Source organism: Aethalodelphis obliquidens, unplaced genomic scaffold, assembly GCF_003676395.1.
Source record: "Aethalodelphis obliquidens isolate GAN/ISIS:26980383/991018 unplaced genomic scaffold, ASM367639v1 scaffold14, whole genome shotgun sequence".
In the NCBI taxonomy this organism is placed as follows: Eukaryota; Metazoa; Chordata; class Mammalia; order Artiodactyla; family Delphinidae; genus Aethalodelphis; species Aethalodelphis obliquidens.
This window is the reverse complement of record NW_020837958.1, coordinates 14,993,434-15,013,637: the sequence shown is the minus strand read 5'-3', so window position 1 is coordinate 15,013,637 and position 20,204 is coordinate 14,993,434. Positions and strand designations below refer to the sequence as shown.

Sequence of the window (20,204 nt, the reverse complement as noted above, 5' to 3'; positions counted from 1 at the left end):
CTAGAGAGAATATAAGCTCACAGTGTGTCTCACTTTTCACCACTGTATTCTCAGATCATAGCACAGCACATAGTATTTAAGCAATATTTTTGAATGAAAAGATTATGAAATTTTTTGGCTATCATCTTTTTATTCATAAACTTTTTTTCATCTACAATTTAGTAATCTGCATTTTATTTTATTATTTTTTTAAACTATCATCACAACATTGTTGTTGTTTTTTAAAAAATTTTATTTTGGCTGCTTTGGGTCTTCGTTGCTGTACATGAGCTTTCTCTAGTTGTGGTGTCATCGTGGAACACAGGCTCTAGGTGCGCGGGCTTCCGTAGTTGTGGCACATGGGCTTAGTAGTTGTAGCTCGCAGGCTCTAGAGCACAGGCTCCGTAGTTGTGGTGTACAGGCTTAATTGCTCCTCGGCATGTGGGATCTTCCTGGACCGGGGCTCGAACCTGTGTCTGCTGCATTGACAGGCGGATTCTTAACCACTGCGCCACCAGGGAAGCAGTAATCTGCATTTTAAAAAAAACTTAACACTGAGAAATTTTCAATTTTTTAAAACAAATTTCATAAACTGGCTAAATCAGGGGCTTTGAAGAGTTATCTGGAGGTTGGTATTCTGAATGGATTGGAGAGGGAGAGATTGGAGGTAAAGAGATTAAGTTAGGAGACAATAGGTATAAAATGGAGGAAGACCTGAACTAATAGTGTTCATTTACTTATTCAGCTATATTTACTAAGGACTTATTATAAATCAGCTAGTGTATTAGGCATTCACAATACAATCTTTAAAAAAAAAGATGACAGGATCCCTTCCTGGAACTTACTGTGTCCTGGAACTTACTGTGTATCAATGACAAGGCTAGAAAGGAAAAAAAAAATCCTTACCCTTTTCAGCTTCCTTCATAGATGTAGCAATGCTGTAATAAGGAGAATGGAAGCCTTCCATTAGGGGTGACCCAGAGAAATGTTTTGCAAAAATTCTGAAAGTTTGAAGTTCTAGTGGAATATCTTGTTTCACTGATAGATTTTTCTATTATTGTAACTTTCTCCTTTGAGTCATGTTTTTATCCTTTTTTGGTTCTTTTAACTATTACTTTTTTAAAAAAATCAAAAGTAACTAAATACTAAGTAAAAAGGAATGGCTAATATGCTGCTATCTGAGAGACAGTCAGTGTTTTGTTTTTCTATTTTGGAAACCTTTGCAACTGGTTATCCTCCCTAACTTGAAGAAAACTGTTATTCGAAAATGTTATTTCCTACTGCCTCAGGGCATACTATCCTTTTCTCTTTTAAAGGTATTCTTCAGAATACTCTTCTCCCAGTTTGAAAAGCAGCAGGGAGTCAAAGTGTGGAATTAAATATGCAGCAATTTGCCACTCGCTTTAGGCCCTGCCTCAGTTACCGCAATAGAAAATGTCTGGGGATAAATATTTGTGGGGTAGATTCAATCCTCCTAGTGAAGATTATGAAGGGAACAAAGACAGGGCACTTCCACTCCTCAGAGAAAGGTGTTCCCAAAAGGTTAAACACTAATTCAGGACAAAAAGAAACTAATATTTAAAAAGATTAACTCTGAATGATACTTAGGTCAGTTGTTTGATAGGGAAGAGAAGGAGGGAGGGAGTGCAGACCAGGGCTTGGCTGTATAACCTTGGGTAGGTAACCTAAACTTCTTTGAACCCCTGCCCTACTTAAAGAGTTTGGACCAAGGATCTCTAAGGTTCTTTCATCTCTAAAATTCTATGGTTCTGTGATTCCGTTGAGATGGGCCATTCTGTTGATTTCCTAGTCTCCATGAGGGAGGTAACTAGTCTCTGGGAGTGGAACTGAGTACCTTGATGGAGAATTATCAACGCAGAGGTGGGTGAACTTCATATTTACGGGGGTTTGGACCATAGAGATGCTCTTGGAAAATTTCCACGCGGGCCTTTTCCTCGTTCTTTAACCTGATTTTACAATTCCCTTGACCCTTTGGGATGGGGGAGCGGGAAGGACCTATTTTAGACTGGGATTGTTCACTTTCAGCATTTCCCCTTATTATTAGACCTTAAAAAAAGAAAGATAGAAGAAAAAAAAAGCCAAGAAACAGATCCCAAAGGGGTGGCAGGGGAAACTATGATTGCGGGATCTCGAAAGGCCTGTAAAATCCGCTTCCCCATTTTCAGCCTTTCTTTGGTGTTAGGATCTTTTTACAATATATATTTTTGGCGGAGTGGGCCGAAGACTGAGGTTCGGAACAGTAAAGGGGGCGCTGGCGTGAGGGAGCTCCGGGTCAGACTCCCGCCGGCCGCAAGGCGGGCTCGAAGCTATCAACACAAGGGCGCGGCCGCGGGCGGGCGGGCCCCGGGGAGGGGCTTCACTGAGGCGCCGCGGGCCGAGCCGAGCGGGGCCGCCCGGGCTCGGCGCGCAGAGCGGCCGGGCGAGCGGTGGCGCTGCGGAGGCGGCGACCGAGGCCGGCGGGCGCGGAGGAGGGGCCCGAGAGTGGGGCGGCCGGCGGCAGCCGCCTCCGTGACGACTGCCGGCAGCGCGGCGACCTGAGGAGACCGAGCCGCGGGCCCCGCCGCCGCCGTCGCCGGTCCCTGTTGTCTTCCTTCTCCTCTCTCGGCGGGGGCGTCAGGAATGGGCCCCAACCGCCGCGGGCCCCGCACCGCGCGCCGCCCGTAGGCCCCAGCAGTGGGAGGCCGGCCGCCCGACCTCTCACCACCCCTTCGCCCTAGCCAAGCCGTCCCCACCCCAAATCCCCGGGAAGGAAGATGAGGGACACAGGTCCGGCGCTCAGCAGCCAGAGCAGCAGCAGCAGCGGTCGGGGGAGGGTGTTTCGCCGTTTCCTCTCAGCCGCCAGGACAAGATGGCAGCGGCCGCGGAGAGGGGCTGAGCCCGGGCTGGGTGGTGCCGCCTGCTGAAGCGCCTGGCTCCCTGTTCCCGACACGGCCCCGCACCCACCCCGGACATGCTCAGGGCTGCGGCCGCCCGAAGAGGGGAGAGCGCAGGCCTCTAGGAAGGTAAGTGAATAGGGCGAGGGGCGTACCCACCCCGGGGCGGGGGACCGGCCCCACCGGCCGCGCCTGCGTTCGGGGGGACCAGCGGGCCCCTCCCCTGGACCCTCGCGGGCCCGACGTCCCCCGGAGCGGTCCGCACCCGTTGCGCGTCCTGCACCCCCATCCGCATCCCCTGCGCTCATGCCCCGCGTTTCCGTCCCGGACCCGACGGGGTGGCGGGGCCAGGCGTCTCCCTTGAGGCCGGGGCGCCCCGGGCCCGAGGCCCCCGGACGCGGGGGCCGCGCGTGGTTCCTGCGCGCTGTGGCGCAGCCTCGGGGAAGCCGCGCTTGGGCTGGGCCAGGCCGGGCGGCCCCCGCCGCCTCCTGCCAGGGTTGCGCAACGGCTCTTCCCAGCAACCGAAGTTTTGTTTAGTCCCACATGGGGCCTCTTCCCTCACCGCAGCCTGGCCCGTCACTACGGAGACCTCTTGTCTTTCATTAAAGGGGAAAAAACACAAACACACGCACGCACGCAATTTGAGCGCCGCGGCCGATGGCTGCGTCCCTGGCTTTGTGGCCCAGTCCCCAGCGTCGCCGAGCGGCGGGTTTAGAGGGTGTCAACTCTGGGGACGTGAGTGCGTGTGATTGTTGGGGAGGAGAAATGTGATCCGCCGCTCCGCGTCCCCCGCCGCGGCCGGAGGAAGGCGTGGCGGCCGCGCGGCGGGTCTGCTGCCGGCGTCCCTCGTTAGGGTGGCGGCCGCCCTCTCCCCTTCGCGGCGCTGGGAGAACTCGCGGAAAGACTTCGGATGAGCGAGAATGTCTGTTTTCCTGCCGGGAGGGAGACGGCTGTTTTAAAATGGTATGTGGCTCTTGGCCGAAGCCTGTTGTTTCCCAATCTTATCTCTGCTTGAGGAATTGCGCTTGAAGGGTGTGTGAGTAAATTACCTCGGACCTGTTACAGAGCAGTCATAACACGTTCAGTCCTTGAACCGTGTTTTCACAACCTCTTGCTGCCCTGTTAGAATTTATTTTTTCACCTGCCGTTCGCTGCTTCTCATTAAAGGAGCTTCTTTTAGCAACAGTGAAGTTTTTCAGATTATCGTCCCGTTTACAGGGAAAGCTCATGGTTGGTTCTGTTGTCAGCTTTGATGTCTCTCTGGTCTAGGGCCAGGAAAGTTAGCTGGTAAACCAGCCTGTGCCTGTGTTATGCATACCTTCTAGTAGTTTGGAGATGGGGGTGAATTTTTTTTTTTTTTTCTATTTTAGGTATTTGCTTGTTAGGTGTAGCTTCTGAAGTGGAAGGAGTTATATTTAAACCATTTCAGTTTATTTCTAAGATTTAATTGCTGGGCGCTTTAAAATTTTGAGAGGTTCTCTTGATCAAATTTTTGATGCAAACTTTTAAACAGGATCGTGTTTTGTTTGTAACCCAACCAAAGACATTTTAATCCTGCATTCTCATTTGATTTTTCAGAAGCTAGGCATGCCTCACCATATGTTTGATAAGTCTAGATTCTGCTTATGCTTGCAAGTGCGGTGCTAATTTTATACAGTGAGCCATGATAAGATTTTGATAGGTCATGATTAAACTTAGTATTTAAGTAAACAAAATAAGACTGACCTTTTTATGAAAGATAGTTTTTATAGTTTTGTTAGTTACCTTATGTCTTTATATGCCACTTAAGAGTAATAGAAATGTAACCAACCAAATAAAGTTACTTACTTTTAAATCAACAAGGTATTTCTTGGTATATTTATGGGTGCATTCCTAAAGTACAGGGAACTATTATTTATGAAATATAATGCTCAACCTGATTGAGGTTTATTTTTCTTTTATTTTTGAAACTTGTTTTTAATTTGTGTTAAGGTAAAGGTGGGCTGATATATTTGATACTTTGGACATTTCACTGTGCAGTTTTTTTCTTGCATTTATGGGAAAATTGAATAATTTGTCCCTTAATTTTTTATACTTTAGGGACTGTTTTTAAAATTTTTTTGTGGAGAGCCTTAGATTAAAACTATGTTTTAGAAAGATAAAATGAGCTTGAAATCTAGAACAGAACCAGCCATTAAATATTTCAGATTTATATTTGGACATTGCTGACTACAGTAGCTAAACATGCATATTAGGCAAGCAGATCATAACATGGTGAGCCAGCCTTAGTCTATTGTCATAATATCTTTTCCATTGAATTTGTCATTATATTGCTTATAAACCAGTCATTGGCTTCTGGGCATGGAGTTTTAGAGTAACATAAAAGTGGATGGTTTTTATGAGGTAATTCTTCTTGTAAACATGCTTGAAAAGAAGTTTCAGATCATACTATTTTATTTTTTTGGATCTTCTGTCATGGGGTATCATAAAATGGTGCAAATTACAGAGGTAGATTGCTGTAGCTAGTATGGCAGGGCACATAAGTATTTGTCGAATGCAGGTTATTGAAAGCCCCGCCCTCCCCTTTTTTTCTTGCAACTTAAAATAGCAACAGCTGTCAAGTGAACTTTTTGATTGAGCTTCGTTTTAAATATTTGATACATCAGCATTGAGAGCATCTATATGTAAGGGTGGAAGAGGAAAGTGTAAATTTCAGAGTGCTAAAATGCTGTTTCCCAAGCCTGTTTCACATCCATTGAATGGAATACTTGTTTGCATGTTATTTTCCATTTGAATATTAGAATGACTTATTCTGGTAACTTTTGAAGTTAACTTTCTTAATATGCTTTTCTGATTGTAGCAGTTCACCACTGAGGGTGATGATATGGTACATTAGAATTGCATTATTGGTGGTTAATTCAGAGGTTTTAAAAATAGTTTCCATTGTAACTTTACATATGTTTGAATTTGGAGATGAAAATGTCATGGCAGTATTTAGATTTAAAGGTATTCCAAGGAACTGTGAAATTTTCCACATTTAAAAATATTCCTCCAGAATTATTCTTGCCTCTAAACTATTAAAGGACATAAAGTAACTTGCTACATGATTATATTGTTGCTGCCAAAAGAAATCTTCATGTATAATTTCTGGTTTTGCAGCTGTCCTAATTTCCTAATATCTGAAGTTGAAACTCCCAGTGTGGTATGTTTAAATTGGAAGTTACTTTTGATGACGAATTCCTAGAACTTTGTTAAAATCAAGGAACCTGTCAGTGTATTTTATTACTTTTGAAAGGGTGTTCCCTCCCACCCCCCACCCCCACTTGCTGAAAGGGGAACCCTTTCTGTATGATACATATGTAAGTCTAAATAAGTTATTTGAAATGTCCTTACTGGTTTGAAATGTCCTTACTGTCCTTACTGGTTCTGGATTCAACTGCTTAAAATACATTTTGTCTAGTACCTTTAAGCATTTAACATAAGTTGAATATAGGGATATAGATTTGGAGTAGAAGTTTTGAATCAGTGGAGGATTTTAGGATAGCCAAAGCACTTATGTGACCGACTTGAGGAAACACAGTGCACTTCTTTTGGTTGGATTGGTATAATTAAGAGTGATTTGGGGGCTTCCCTGGTGGTGCAGTGGTTAAGAATCCGCCTGCCAATGCAGGAGACACGGGTTCGAGCCCTAGTCCGGGAAGATCCCACATGCTGCGGAGCAACTAAGCCCATAAGCCACAACTACTGAGCCTGCGCTCTAGAGCCCACGAGCCACAACTACTGAGCCCACGCGCGGCATCTACTGAAGCCTGCGTGCTCTAGAGCCCGTGCTCCGCAACAAGGGAAGCCACCACAATGAGAAGCCCACACACCGCAACGAAGACCTAACACAGCCAATCAATCAATCAATCAATAAAATTGTTTTAAAAAAAGAGTGGTTTGGGGAAGAACAACTTAATGTTAGTGTGCTGCTTCTGTAGCTCTGTCACAGCTGTTGTTTTGGACTTAATCAGTTAGGACCAAGCTAGAACAGATATTTAGAGGATGTTTGTTATACATTTTACCTAAATGTTTGTTGAATTAGACCTTGACTGATTTAGCAGATCATGCTGTTCTCCTCAGTTGATACTTGGGCCATGTGTCACTACACAAAGGCAACGTATTGCCTAGATTCTGAAGCATACCACTGTATGCTAGGGTGTTAGAGCCTCTGCTCTTACTACTTGTGTGGAAATTAAAAGAACTGGATGAGTATTGGAAATACTATATATTTAGGGTGGCATTTGTAGTTTGGGGACAGCTAAGTCATTAAACTGATTTACTTTGTGTTTTATATTTAGTAGTTAATGCCAAGTCAATACTTTAGAAAGCTGTCTTATTCTAACAGATAAGTCTTTGAAATGAAACAAACCAAGAATAATATTTTTTACCTTAAATGTATTTTTTTTGACCCAAATAATTTCTCTAATTTTCTGAGAATTTTTCACTGCTAAGGGAGACTGAATGGGAGGGAAGGTAGGGGGACAGATGAGGTAGAAGAAGCTGGGCTGTAGTGGGGGTGACTTAATTGGATTTGGGAGACTTAGAAATCTATTTTGATTTAAATGTTCAAGTTGCTAGAAACCAGGGTTCTCTTAGTTATAAGGTCAGTGAAATATTGTGGTAGCTATTAGCGGGGGCTAATCTTCGTTGCACTGTGTGGGCTTCTCATTGCGGTGGCTTCTCTTGTGTGGAGCATGGGCTCTGGGCGCAAGGGCTTCAGTAGTTGTGGCACGTGGGCTCAGTAGTTGTGGCTTGTGGGTTCTAGAGCGCAGGCTCCGTAGTTGTGGCACACGGGCTTAGTTGCTCTGCAGCATGTGGGATCTTCCCAGACCAGGGCTCGAACCCGTGTCCCCTGCATTGGGGATTCTTAACCACTGTGTCACCAAGGAAGCGCCATCTCTTCTTTTGAAGATAGATTTCCAGATACTTTTTCATGTTGCATTTTCTTTGCCGCTTTGTCTTTTTTTTGTCTCCTTAACCAAAAAGGTTACACCTAAAAGAAGTGGAGATTTAGAGAAGCATAAAGAGAAGTATAATACTTTGCTCCTTTGAGCTCTGCTTTTTCCTTTAGGTAAGGATCTAAATTGTGAAAGACTGATTATTTAGTATAACTCTTGGTCACATTGAAAATAAAGGATTGCCAGAGGTGGTCAGATAAATTCTTTACTTTATATAATTATTAATGCTGGAGCACCTTTTCTAATTGGAAAAAAATTGTTTAGGCTTGATTGATATTGAAATAAATCAATAAAATATGAGTCACTGTCTCCCCACCTTTAAAATTTTGTAGTCCTTTATTATAAACTATATATATATATTTTTTTGTTTGTTTGTTTGCGGTACGTGGGCCTCTCACTGTTGTGGCCTCTCCCACTGCGGAGCACAGGCTGTGGATGCGCAGGCTCAGCGGCCATGGCTCACGGGCCCAGCTGCTCCACGGCATGTGGGATCTTCCTGGACTGGGGCACGAACCCGTGTCCCCTGCATCTGCAGGCGGACTCTCAACCACTGTGGGAAGCCCTATTATAAACTATATTTGATTATATATGGCTTTGAAAATTGTCTTTAGAATTTGATAGAAAATATAAAACTTGGCTGCATTTGACTAGCCAGTTATTCCCTTTTAGAAATTAAAAAGTATTTGATTTACCAAAAACATTAATATTAGTTTTAAATTCAACTTCTTCCTACTTTGTTGTATATTATTCATAAATTAAACAAAATCTGTTGCAGTTTTTTAAAAACAGAATAGTAAACTTTGCAGAAAATAACTTGCTTAGAAAATGTTTTCTCCCCTATAAAGCAATTATCTTAAAGGCGTAAAAATTTCATTTGTGTCTATTTTGACTGTGTGTTATCTGTTTAATAATACAGTAAGAGTCTTGTAGGTTTGGTAAACTATACTACTTTAGATAAATAATGCTACAGTCTTAAATAGTTAATAAGTCAGATGGACTGATAACATATTGAAAATTGAACCTGACTTTCTACAGACATTTTTTTAGAGTATAATTTAATACTTCTGAGGGCTTTAAATCTGTAATTTATTACAACTTCTATTGAGATTAAATAGGGTACAGTGACTTAAACTCACAATGAAAACTACTGGTTATATGCTAGATAGCCTATTGCTATGATGCTACGCTTCACTACATTCTCAAAACAAAAGAAAACAAACACGTTTTGAGCCAACTTGTAATCAGTTTCATCGGAGACAGTACAAGTATCTCTATAGTATATTAGTTGTAGTTTTGTATTTTAAGTTAGATAAGAATAGTATTGTGTTCAAAAGTATTAGCTTTTTTTTTTTTTTTTTGCGGTATGCGGGCCTCTCACTGTTGTGGCCTCTCCCGTTGCAGAGCACAGGCTCTGGATGCACAGGCTCCGGACGCGCAGGCTCAGCGGCCATGGCTCATGGGCCCAGCCGCTCCGCGGCATATGGGATCTTCCCGGACCGGGGCACGAACCCGCGCCCCCTGCATCAGCAGGCGGACTCTCAAACACTGTGCCACCAGGGAAGCCCAAAAGTATTAGCTTTTTAATCTGGTTAGTATGCTTTAAATATTTTTTTGTAGCTGGATCACAGACTCTGACCGCAAATAAATTAATTTTATTATGGCAGGTAAAACAGTGATAAAATAAGTGTTTGAAAACTATTTTATCTAGTTTGAGTGCCCATTAAGTGCAAGGTGTACTGTGCTGTGAATGAAGAGAGTAAGACATGATGATCCCTGCTTTGAGGAAGTAAATTTTATTTTTACCAGTTATTTTTACCAGTTTAGTAGTATAATTGCCTTATAGAGACGTGCTGTATGTTAATTTAAATGAAGGAGTTGGTCATTTCTCAAATATGGTTAATCTAGTTCTCTTGTTCTCTCAGGGTTTTTCCTTCTGGACATGCTTAATTCTTGCATTGCCTGAGAAAGTTGTTAAGGTTTGCCTTTTCTAACTATATTATTACCTTCTCAGTTTGGAGTACAGAGATCTCCAAACCTCTCTTATGCCACCTGTGGAAAGAAAATAGGTGAAAACAGCATATAGATAGAATTCCATTTTACTGTACTTTAAAAACTATTGAAATTGCTAGCTTTAACTTATTTTGAAACCACTATTCAGAAGGGATATTATTTGTGTAGTTAATTTGTGTAAATCAAAAGTCTGTTTAACTTGGGCTCCTTAAAAACAGTCGTGCAAAGGGCAAGTATTGTATTTTGTTGCTCCAATTATAGTTGTATATGATATATTCTTTTTCTTAAAATTGTTGCGGTGCGCGGGCTTCTCATTGTGGTGGCTTCTCTTGTTGCGGAGAACCGGCTCTAGGCACGTGGACTTCAGTAGTTGTGGCACTCAGGCTCAGTAGTTGTGGCTCCTGGGGTCTAGAGCTCAGGCTCAGTAGTTGTGGCTCGTGGGCTTAGTTGCTCTGTGGCATGTGGGATCTTCCTGGAGCAGGGCTTGAACCCATATCCCCTGCATTGGCAGGCGGATTCTTAACCGCTGTGCCACCAGGGAAGTCTTGTATGATGTATTCTTTACGAGCTTTGACAATTTGGTAACATTTTGATATTTTATATTTGTGTATTTAAAACTGAATTCTTTTTTGTTTGTTTGTTTGTTTGTTTTGTTTTGTTTTTGGCTGCACACCCCGCGGCTTGCGGGATCTTAGTTCCCCAACCAGGGATTGAACTGAGTCCCCAGCAGTGAAAGCGCCATGCCAGGGAATTCCCGAAAATTGAATTCTGCTTGGAAACCTACTTAGGTTGTTAGGGACTATAGCATAATTGGTTTGCCAATAGCTTTTTTTTTTTTTTTTTAATTAGAGTATAGTTGCTGCCAGTAGCTTTTGCGTAGAAAATAGTTGGAATGCTTGCTTTGTGAGTTGCCCTAAGCCTAGTGTGGCTTTGCTGAAAGTATTTCTAGTGCCTACTTTGTAACTTGTAAAATCTCTTTAAAGTATCTCATATCTGAAGGTATATCTAGCTTGAAATTGTTTCATATTAATCTGACTGGAAGAAAATGAAACACCTCAATTTATAACCTATTAAAAGGTAACCTAATACCTTACCTTTTGGGGAAGGGTTACACTAAAAAGTATAAAATAGTATCTGAACTGTTCCTTGAGGTCAGAGACCATGTCTTAAAGGGTTTTTTTTATATCTCCTAAAGTGCCTAGTTGACATTGGGGAATCAAATATAATTATTATAAAAGTAATCAAATACAGGCATTCTATACTCATATCCTTTAATCAAAGGATAGCGTCTTTATTGAGTAGCTTGACAGGTACCTCACCAAGCAGTTGTGAATGTGTCATAGACACATTTAACTTCTCAGAACTCTCCTCTTCCCCTCACTCCTTAATTCTAACAGATGAGTCTGTTTCTTATGTAGAGGTTAACAGGCATGAATTACTCCAAATTTCCAGCCCTCTACCTCTGAGCATAACTTCTACCACTACACACTTTGTGTTTTCACTACACTCAAGAAAAGAAACATCTCCTTCCCTCCAAGATTACTCCCTATTCTCTCTTATGGGTTTCATTCTGAATTGTGTTTTTCAGCATCTTGAACCTGTCTGATAACTTCCATTTCCCCCTTTTTCTTGGCCCTTTTTCTTCAGCCTTTTGAAATGGTCAGGTATCTGGCATCCTTAAGCAGCCATCTTTTAATTGTGCCTCCCCAGGTCTGTGGACCTATCTTCCCTACTCTGTTTCTTCCACACTTCGTAATGTGTACTCTAGCCTCTACTTGAATTTCTATTCACTTCTTAGCTCTTGGCAGTGTAGCTCTCTGTCCATGCCACTCTAGTGAAGTCTGATTTCAGGTAATGATAATGGCTTAGTGATAATTTTTACTGTTTGAATTTGCAAGGTTTCTATGAATAAATAATATTTTAAGTGATAACATTGTTATAAAATAACCATTTTGGCATATTCATCATGTATAATTAATATGTAATCATTACTTTTATAGCTGAGATTTTATCTAGCCTCTTATGCGGTTGCCTGAAAAATGGCATGAGGTCAGTTTTGGCCAATAAGAAATTTTTAGTTATTATCTGAGAATGAATTTCTCATCAGTAAACTAACTACTTTTTGGCCATTTTCAAGTGATTTAGCATGTTTTTGTTTATTTTATGCCATGGGATCAATAGCTAGCCTTAATTTTGAACTTAAAATGTGTTAGATATTACTTAGGCAACTTCAATCTGAGCTAAGCTTTCTTTTTTAAAAAAATTATTTTATTGAAATATAGTTGATTTACAATGGGTTTATTTCTACTGTACAGCAAAGTGATCCCGCTATACATATATATATAGTGTTTTTCATATTCCTTTCCATTATGGTTTATTATAGGATACTGAATATAGTTCCCTGTGCTATATAATAGGACCTTGTTGTTCATTGATTCTAATATACAATAGTTTGCATCTGCTGATACCAACTCCCCAATCCATCCCCCTTCCCCCTTGGCAACCACAAGTCTGTTATATCTGTGAGTCTGTTTCTGTGAATTAAACTTTCTTTTTTTTTTGAATTAAACTTTCTTAATCATCTTTTTATCTTTTTATATGTTTATGGCATTAAAAAACCTCTTTAGCCAGATAAATCTGAATAAGTTTTTATCATTATAATTCTGATACATAAAATTGTATAGTATCCTATATGACAGTGTGGCTTTTTACACCTGTATAAAAATTTGTTTTCAGTGTGTTTCTGTGGAGCTTGTTGTAGAAGAAATATTTATGTGACCCTTGCTAAATGCATATAAATCTGCAGTTTTAGTTCACAGCTTATTATATCCAACCCAACAATGTGTCACTTTAAGAAGTTAATGATTAGAGGTAGTCAGAGCCAAACCGAAGCAGTTCTGATAATTTCTAAGAATTCAGGGTCCTTTCTTTGAGAGTACTTTGTTTTTTTAAAGCGTATTTTAAAAATATTTATTTATTTATTTATTTTTGGGTGCATCGGGTCTTTGTTGCTATGCAAGGGCTTTCTCTAGTTGCATCGAGCGGGGGGTGGGGTGGGGGGGCTACTCTTCTTTGTGGTGCGCGGGCTTCTCATTGCGGTGGCTTCTTTTGTTGTGGAGAGCAGGCTCAATAGTTGTGGCGCATTTGCTCCACAGCATTTGGGATCCTCCCAGACCAGCGCTCGAACCTGTGTCCCCTGCTTTGGCATGCGGATTCTTAACCACTGCGCCAACAGGGAAGTCCCATCTTTGGGAGTACTGTTGAGAAGCCGATGGTTTTCTTTACTCTTTAAGGCTCTATGAATTACATTGTTCTAGTTTTTTCTGGCTTTCTTAAGGATACCTTTTGTGAATCTCTGCCCTGTCCTCTTCCTCAAATTTTTGTCATGAGAATAAGAATGAGATCTTTATTTTTCTTAACATAGTTTCATTTCTGTTCCTTCTGTTGTTTCTCACTTGATACCATAGAGTTTCCTGAAGCACAGGATTTCCTGATGCCATTGTGAAAGATCATCCTCAGTTCATAAGGTATATATGACATTTAAATTTTGAAACTCGAAGGTTTCTGCATTTAGAAAGGTTTTTGAAGGTACTTCACTGAGTTCCTGAAAAAGGGCATTTATATAAAGCGGCATATCTGGCAACCAAATATGAATAGAGAAAACATAATTGAAGGGAAGAAAAAAACAGCTTTGGATTTAGCAGTGTAGGTCACATCATGACCATGTAGGGTCTTAACATAATTTGGGAAGAACAAGTAGTTGAATTTTTTGTTCCAGTTTATTTTTTCAAGCCCTAAAATGTCTTTCATAAAGATTTTTTAAAACTAAAAGTACTAAAATCAAGCTTATACAGCTGTAACTTTTTGTCTTTTCAGCTCTTAGAAATGTAAAACTGTTGTTAGTGTGTGCCTGTGGGGCAGCTACTGTTACCACTTCACACTGGTTTTTAGACTTCTAATTCTTGTAGCATACATTACTCTGGAGTGATAGTACTCCTTCAGTAGTACTGAATGTAGAATGCTGTACAAAAGGAGAATGTAAAAGTTGTTTATTTAGCATAGCCCATAATTTAGAAAAGTTTTATAGAACTTGACCTTTAATTCTGTAAATGTTCATTTAGAACTTTGAACTATTATCTCTTACAAAAATCTTATTTGTCAGCGTAATCTTTTCCTTTATATTGCTTTATCAACAGTGGACATTTGATCAAATTATTAATCTACGATTCAGCTTCCTCTGAATTGTTTCAGAGGTGTTTTAGGTTAGGAGATATTCTTCTGGTAAGGATCATTTGATCTTTGCCTTCTTAGTCTTTAATAATTCAGGCTTTAAAGGATTTTTATAAGAAATAAAAGTTTTGTGGTGGTTCTTTTGGGACAGATTTCCTACAAAGTAGAAAATAATTCATTTGGCTTTCTAGTAAGGGAGTTGTTCATAACCTAAAGATGTAAAGCTGTTTAATTTTTCTAGCAATCCATTGATAGGTATTGGTATTGATATTGTGTGACAAATTTAAATAAAGTTTACTTTTGTACGTGTTTTATAAACCAGATGTGAATTATTAATCTTAAAGTTTACTTCAATAAAGAGTGCTTCAGGTGAACTTTTCATTTTTATTCAACTTTTCAGTCGATATTTCCATTTCTGAGTTTTGATTTTTATATAGCTTTAAAAAAAATCTAGAGAATTATATGCTTTAGTAAGCGTAGTTCTTAAGTACTGTTTTTAATTAACTCTTTTCTAGCCTTTCTAAAGTAAAAACTTGTATTAACAGGGTGAATTCTAGCAGCTTTGAAATGTCCAACAGATCACTTTCTGTTCCAAAAGTTAGAATGTTTTGCTAAGTCAGATGAAGCTTGTTATTTAACATGCTGATTTGTGTTATAGTCAACACATTCCCTAGATGCTTTGCTCACAATACTGCTGGAAAATACCCAAGACTTTAGTGTTTTCAAATAAATGTTTTTTGAGTACCTGAGACAGCAGGTTTATTTTTTGAAGCTTTACAATTTGTGGTGGTTCATTTATATGAAAAGGTTTCTTACATGAGATGTTTTAGTGTCAGTAATTTCCTGGATATAATACTGGTAAAATGACCTGCTTAATGATATAGGTATTAAAATGTCCAATGAAGAGTTAAACTTACTATTCACACTAAAAACTTATTTTCTAGTGCACCCTGTCTTTTATTTCTAAGAAGACATGCTGTTTTGTCTTTTATAAATATGCACTTTAAACAAAGTAAGTGAAAAATGGAAGTGTAACTAGATACTGCTTTTTATTGCCTGAATATTGCTAGTCATATAGTTCCATTTTCTAATTCCTATTGTAGAGCCTTGTATAGACTAGTACTAAGGTTCTCTGTCTTTCAAGAATGAGAAGACCTTTTTAGTTGAATTTATTGGACCACATAGTGAAATACTAATTTTAGTCTCTGTTGATTGAAGGAATTGCATAATGACCCAAAGCTCCAAAAACCAATGTGAATTAAGTAATACTTTTTTTTTTTTTTTAATTTTTGGCTGCGTTGAGTCTTCGTTGCTGCGAGCGGGCTTTCTCTAGTTGCGGCGAGCGGGGACTACTCTTCGTTGCTGTGTGCAGACTTCTCATTGCAGTGGCTTCTCTTGTTGCGGAGCACAGGCTTTAGGTGCGCGAGCTTCAGTAGTTGTTGCTCGCGGGCTCTAGAGCTCAGGCTCAGTAGTTGTGGCTCACTGGCTTAGTTGCTCCGTGGTGTGTGGGATCTTCCCGGACAAGGCTCGAACCCGTGTCCCCTGCACTGGCAGGCGGATTCTTAACCACTGCGCCACCAGGGAAGTCCCAAAGTAATACTTTTAAATGAAAAGATTTCCTCTCACTGTTTATGAAAACCTTTTTTTAAAAAATTAGTGCTGGCACGTGATCCCACGGACTTGCTCTGTGCCTGAGAATTCTGGATTTTAGGTGATCTGGGCCATGCCTAAGATATTCAGCAGTTCATTCCCAAATGAGTAACCCTTGAAGAGCAGCCTTGTGCAAGAAAAACATTATTTTATGCCTGTCACTCATATACTTTTTTTTCTGTTTAATTTGTGACTTGACAAAAATTCTAACCTACAGAAAATTTACAAGAATAGTACAAAGAATTCCTCTATATATTTTTCACCTAGATTCTTCAAATGTTAACATTTTACACCATTTGCATTTACCTTTTCTCTCTACATCTGTATTTTTTTCCTTCAACTTTTTGTAAGTTGCAGACTTGACGTCCGTATACACCTGATTTTTTTCCTAAAAGCAAAGACTGTTTTGTTTTATGTCTATGTTTTCTGTAATCTGAAAAGTTTCTCAGTCTTTGTGTTGTTTCCTGATATTGACATTTTGAAGAATACTGCCAGTTATTCTGTGGAATGGCTCTCAATTTGGATGTTTGTTTTCTTGTTCTTGGACGTATCACAGTGACGTGTATTCCTCTCAGTACATCATACCAGGAGGCATGTGATGTTGATATATCCCGTTACAAGTGATTTTAACATTGATCACTTGGTTAAGGTGGCATCTGCCAGTTTCTTCCTTTTGATTCGTATGTATCTTGTGGGAATGTACTTTGAAATGTAGGGCCATGAAGGGTCTTGCAAGCTAACAAATTAGCCATGGCTGCTGGCAGAAGATAGACTCTGAGGTCAGAGCTAAAGGACTTTCGTACTCAGCGATAGTGGTAGTCAGTGTGTCAGTATTTCCTGTTTCCCCAGTTCAGTTCCCACAGGGTGCTGTAAACAGGGCCCGGTGACTCCTGCACAAGAGGAGTTGCGCTCCAGGAGGGGAACCCCAGGTTTAGGAAACTTTTATAAGGGGCAGTGAGCCTGCCTGACACGTGCCCAAGAAGGAGTCATTATCTTTTGTTATCCTGGACATGAAACAACCTGCCCTTTGCTCAGGAGAAAGACGCTATCTCTACCTTCAAGGCTGTTCAATATACAAATATCCTTGAAAGGAGACTGCAGAACAAAGGCATTCAGTGTCCCTGCTTGCAAGACATGGAGAAACATGAGAGATCCATGGTGAATGGTCTCCCAACAATAATATCCTGTTATTCTTGAAACTTTCACCCACTAGGTTTTGTTTGTTTTTTTTTCCTTAAATTTTACTGGAGTATAGTTGATTTACAATGTTGTGTTAGTTTCAGGTGTAGAGCAGAGTGATTCGGTTATACATATACATATATTCATTCTTTTTCTCACCTGCTAGTTTTTGCATCCATTGATAATTCTTGTTTGAATCAATTATTATGATTGTTGCCAAATAGTTAATTTTTAATTCCATCATTCCTTTATGTTTATTAATTGCTTTTCCCTCTTTCCTGACTTATTCTCCATGTCCCTTACTCATGCCCTCTAGGATAACTTCCCAAGTAAACTACCTGAATGCAGGCCTTTTTATAAGAGTCTACATTTAAGGGAACTTGGGCTAAGTCACAAGGTACCTCAAACTCAGCATGTCTAAAATTGAGTTAATTTTTCCTCTCTCATTTCTCCTTAGAAAATTTTTTTTTTTTTTGTTAACATTTGGCTATCAGGTTTTCAAGCCAGAAACATGTTTTTATTAATTCCTTCCTTCCTTCACTCGTCACCAAGTTCTGTGGTTCTGTCTCCTAGCTACCTATAGCTAACTATTGGTAATCAGTACTCTTATTCTATTACTACTGCTTTTGCTTGGGCTCTGATCAACTATTATCTGGATTATCACCCTAGTCTTTCAACTGTTGTTTCCATTTTTTTTGGCCATGCTGAGCGACATTTGGGATCTTAGTTCCCCAACCAGGGATTGAACTCCTGTCCCCTGCAGTGGAAGCGCAGAGTCTTGACCACTGGACCACCAGGGAAGTCCTCCATTATTGTTTCTTTCCAGTTTATCTGTCACAAATTTGCCTGAGTAATCTTTCTAAAATACAAATATGATTATATTGATTTTTCTATTTAAAACCCTTCAGAGGCACCTCATAGCTCCTTACTATGGAAGACAAAGTTCTTCATGATCTTTCTTTTTAAGGTTGTCTTTCTTCTTCTCAAGGATCATCTTTTTACTCCAGCTGCCCTCTCCACTGGCTGCAAGTTACGTTCTAGAGCAGAGCTTGGCATATTTTCTTAAATGGGTAGATGGGAAATATTTTAGGCTTTGCAAGTGGCATATGATCCCTGTTGTATGCTTTTTTTTAAACCTTTAAAAATATAAAAACCATTCTTAGCTCGTGGGCCATACAAAAATAGTCTGGGTTGGAGTTGACTAACCATAATTTGTGGGCCCCTCTTCTAGCCAAATAAAGCTAATGTCATATTTTTCGTTAGTCTCTGCTCTTTTATGTGCTATTGGTTTGTGCTATTGGACTATCCCTCCTAAATAGCAGGCTTCTTCTCATCATCCTTCAAAATTTAGCACAGATTAACTTCTTACTGAATACTTCAGTGCTCCTTCAGGGCATATGTTAATCATCCCCTTTACTTTGCTGCCTGTGTGCTTCACACATCCTTATGTTACTGCCCTCATTAGTGATGTAGTTATGTGTATACATGTGTTTGCCTCTTGCTAGAAGGAGCTCATTGATGAAAAACATACTTCATTGCTAAATCTTCCTGCTCCTAAATGTCTTTACTTGATTTGAATTGAAAGAAAAATTTAAAAATTGAAAGAAAAATGGGATGAAATAGTGTATGGCTGATTGAATACGCTAATAAAATATATCTAAAATGGTTATATTTTTCTAACTTTTAAAAATACAACTCATTAAAGAGGTTATTCTATTCTCTGGTAGATTTTTTCTCCTTCTTTATTTAAAAATTAATGTAAATTTAGGCTATGAAAGTACAGAGAGTAGTAGTAGAACCAATTCCTATGCAGCTGCCACCGTGGGTGCAAAATAGTTCCTGCAGTTGAAGTCCCTCCTTTTCCTTTTCTTCCTGGCATGTTTATCATTTCTATGCATGATTTTATACTTTTACCACATACTTAACTATACCTAAAACTGCAATATCGTTTTGTCTGCTGCTGACTTTAAAATAAATGATACACGCTGTTTTGCAACTTGTTTCTTGTTCTACATTGTTGTTTTGAGATTTATCCATGTTGATATATATATAATTTCAGTTAATTCATTTTGCTGCATGTCTTTTATTCTAACATGCACAATTTTTCCCATGTTTAACATCTTTGAAATTATGATACATCTTAATCAGTGTCTTACTTTTATAATTGGTATTTTTTCTTTTTTTGTGGTACATAACTGTATGGTGACTGTGCTATAAGCCACAGTCATTGTGTATGTTGTATGAAAAAGCCACGCTACTATATCCATCCCTTTTCTGACAATTAGGTTATTTCAAAATTTTATCATTGTGCTGCAGTGAACATTATTTTACCTGTTTTGTTGTACTTACGTGTGAGAGCTTCTCCAGGTAGGGTATGTACCTGGGAGAAGACTTGCTAGATTATAGACCACATCCATTTTCAGCCTTGCTTTCTAAAGTGGTTGTACTTCTTACCCTACCTAGTCTATAAGAGTCTCTGCTGCCCTGTTCCTCTTCAGCATTGGGTGTTGTCCTACCTTTTGTCAACCTGATGGGTTTAAAATGGCATCTTCCTGTAGTTTTAATTAGTATTTTTCTTATTACTAATGAGGTTGAAAATTTTTTTTAAAAAGCCTTTTGGCTTCTATTTCCTTACCTGTGAATTGCCAGCTCATACCTTCTACCCATTTTTTTACTGTGTTTTGCTAAACACACTATGACTTCTTTAGATCTTGTCAGTTATGTATGTTGCCAGTGTCTTCTCCGTATCTGTGGCTTATCTTTACTGTATCATTTGATAAATAATAGTTTTAAGTTTTAGTCAAGTCACATTTTCCAATCTCTTCCTCTTATAGTTTGTGTTTTTTGTATCTTGTTTAAAGAAAACCTTTCTTCCTTTCTATCAGAGGTTTGTGGTTTGTTAAAAATGTAACAAATTTTAAACTGAAAGGGAAAGATTCCTCCCCTCCCCCCTTTTATATTTATCTTCTAGAAGGAAATTCTAGCACCTCAGTTGGAGAATAATTAGAGCCTGTGGGTGTGAAATTGTTTAAATGTAATGAGGGACAAATATAGCATTATAAACTTCTCATGATAAATTCACAGGTGGTCATTATAGGATAAAAATTTGGGAAATCACTAACTGGAGACAAGTTTTGTGTCTTGTGTGTGTATTTTTTTTTAATTAGTGGAGAACTCTCTGTTTGGATGGGGTAGGGTGAAGTGGGTAAACATACCAAAGTGAAGCAGATAGTTATCTGTTCAGTCCATGCAAGATGTAAAGGAGTTATAAATGGCTTTACCT

General features: G+C 39.7%; 1 protein-coding gene across 5 annotated transcripts in view; it reads left to right on the top strand.

Annotated features, from left to right (window-relative positions):
* Nucleotides 1-2,160: 2,160 nt before the first annotated feature.
* HIPK3 (homeodomain interacting protein kinase 3) overlaps nt 2,161-20,204 on the top strand; it is a 96,581-nt gene continuing 78,537 nt past the window's right edge. The window contains exons 1-2 of one of the 5 annotated variants that reach the window (XM_027115071.1): nt 2,161-3,002; nt 13,330-13,389. The gene's annotated coding sequence lies outside the window, so the exon portion shown is untranslated. Of the gene's footprint in view, nt 3,003-3,471; nt 3,837-13,329; nt 13,390-20,204 lie in introns of those variants that run through there. The other 4 variants (XM_027115070.1, XM_027115074.1, XM_027115075.1 and 1 more) reach the window with 4 other exon arrangements.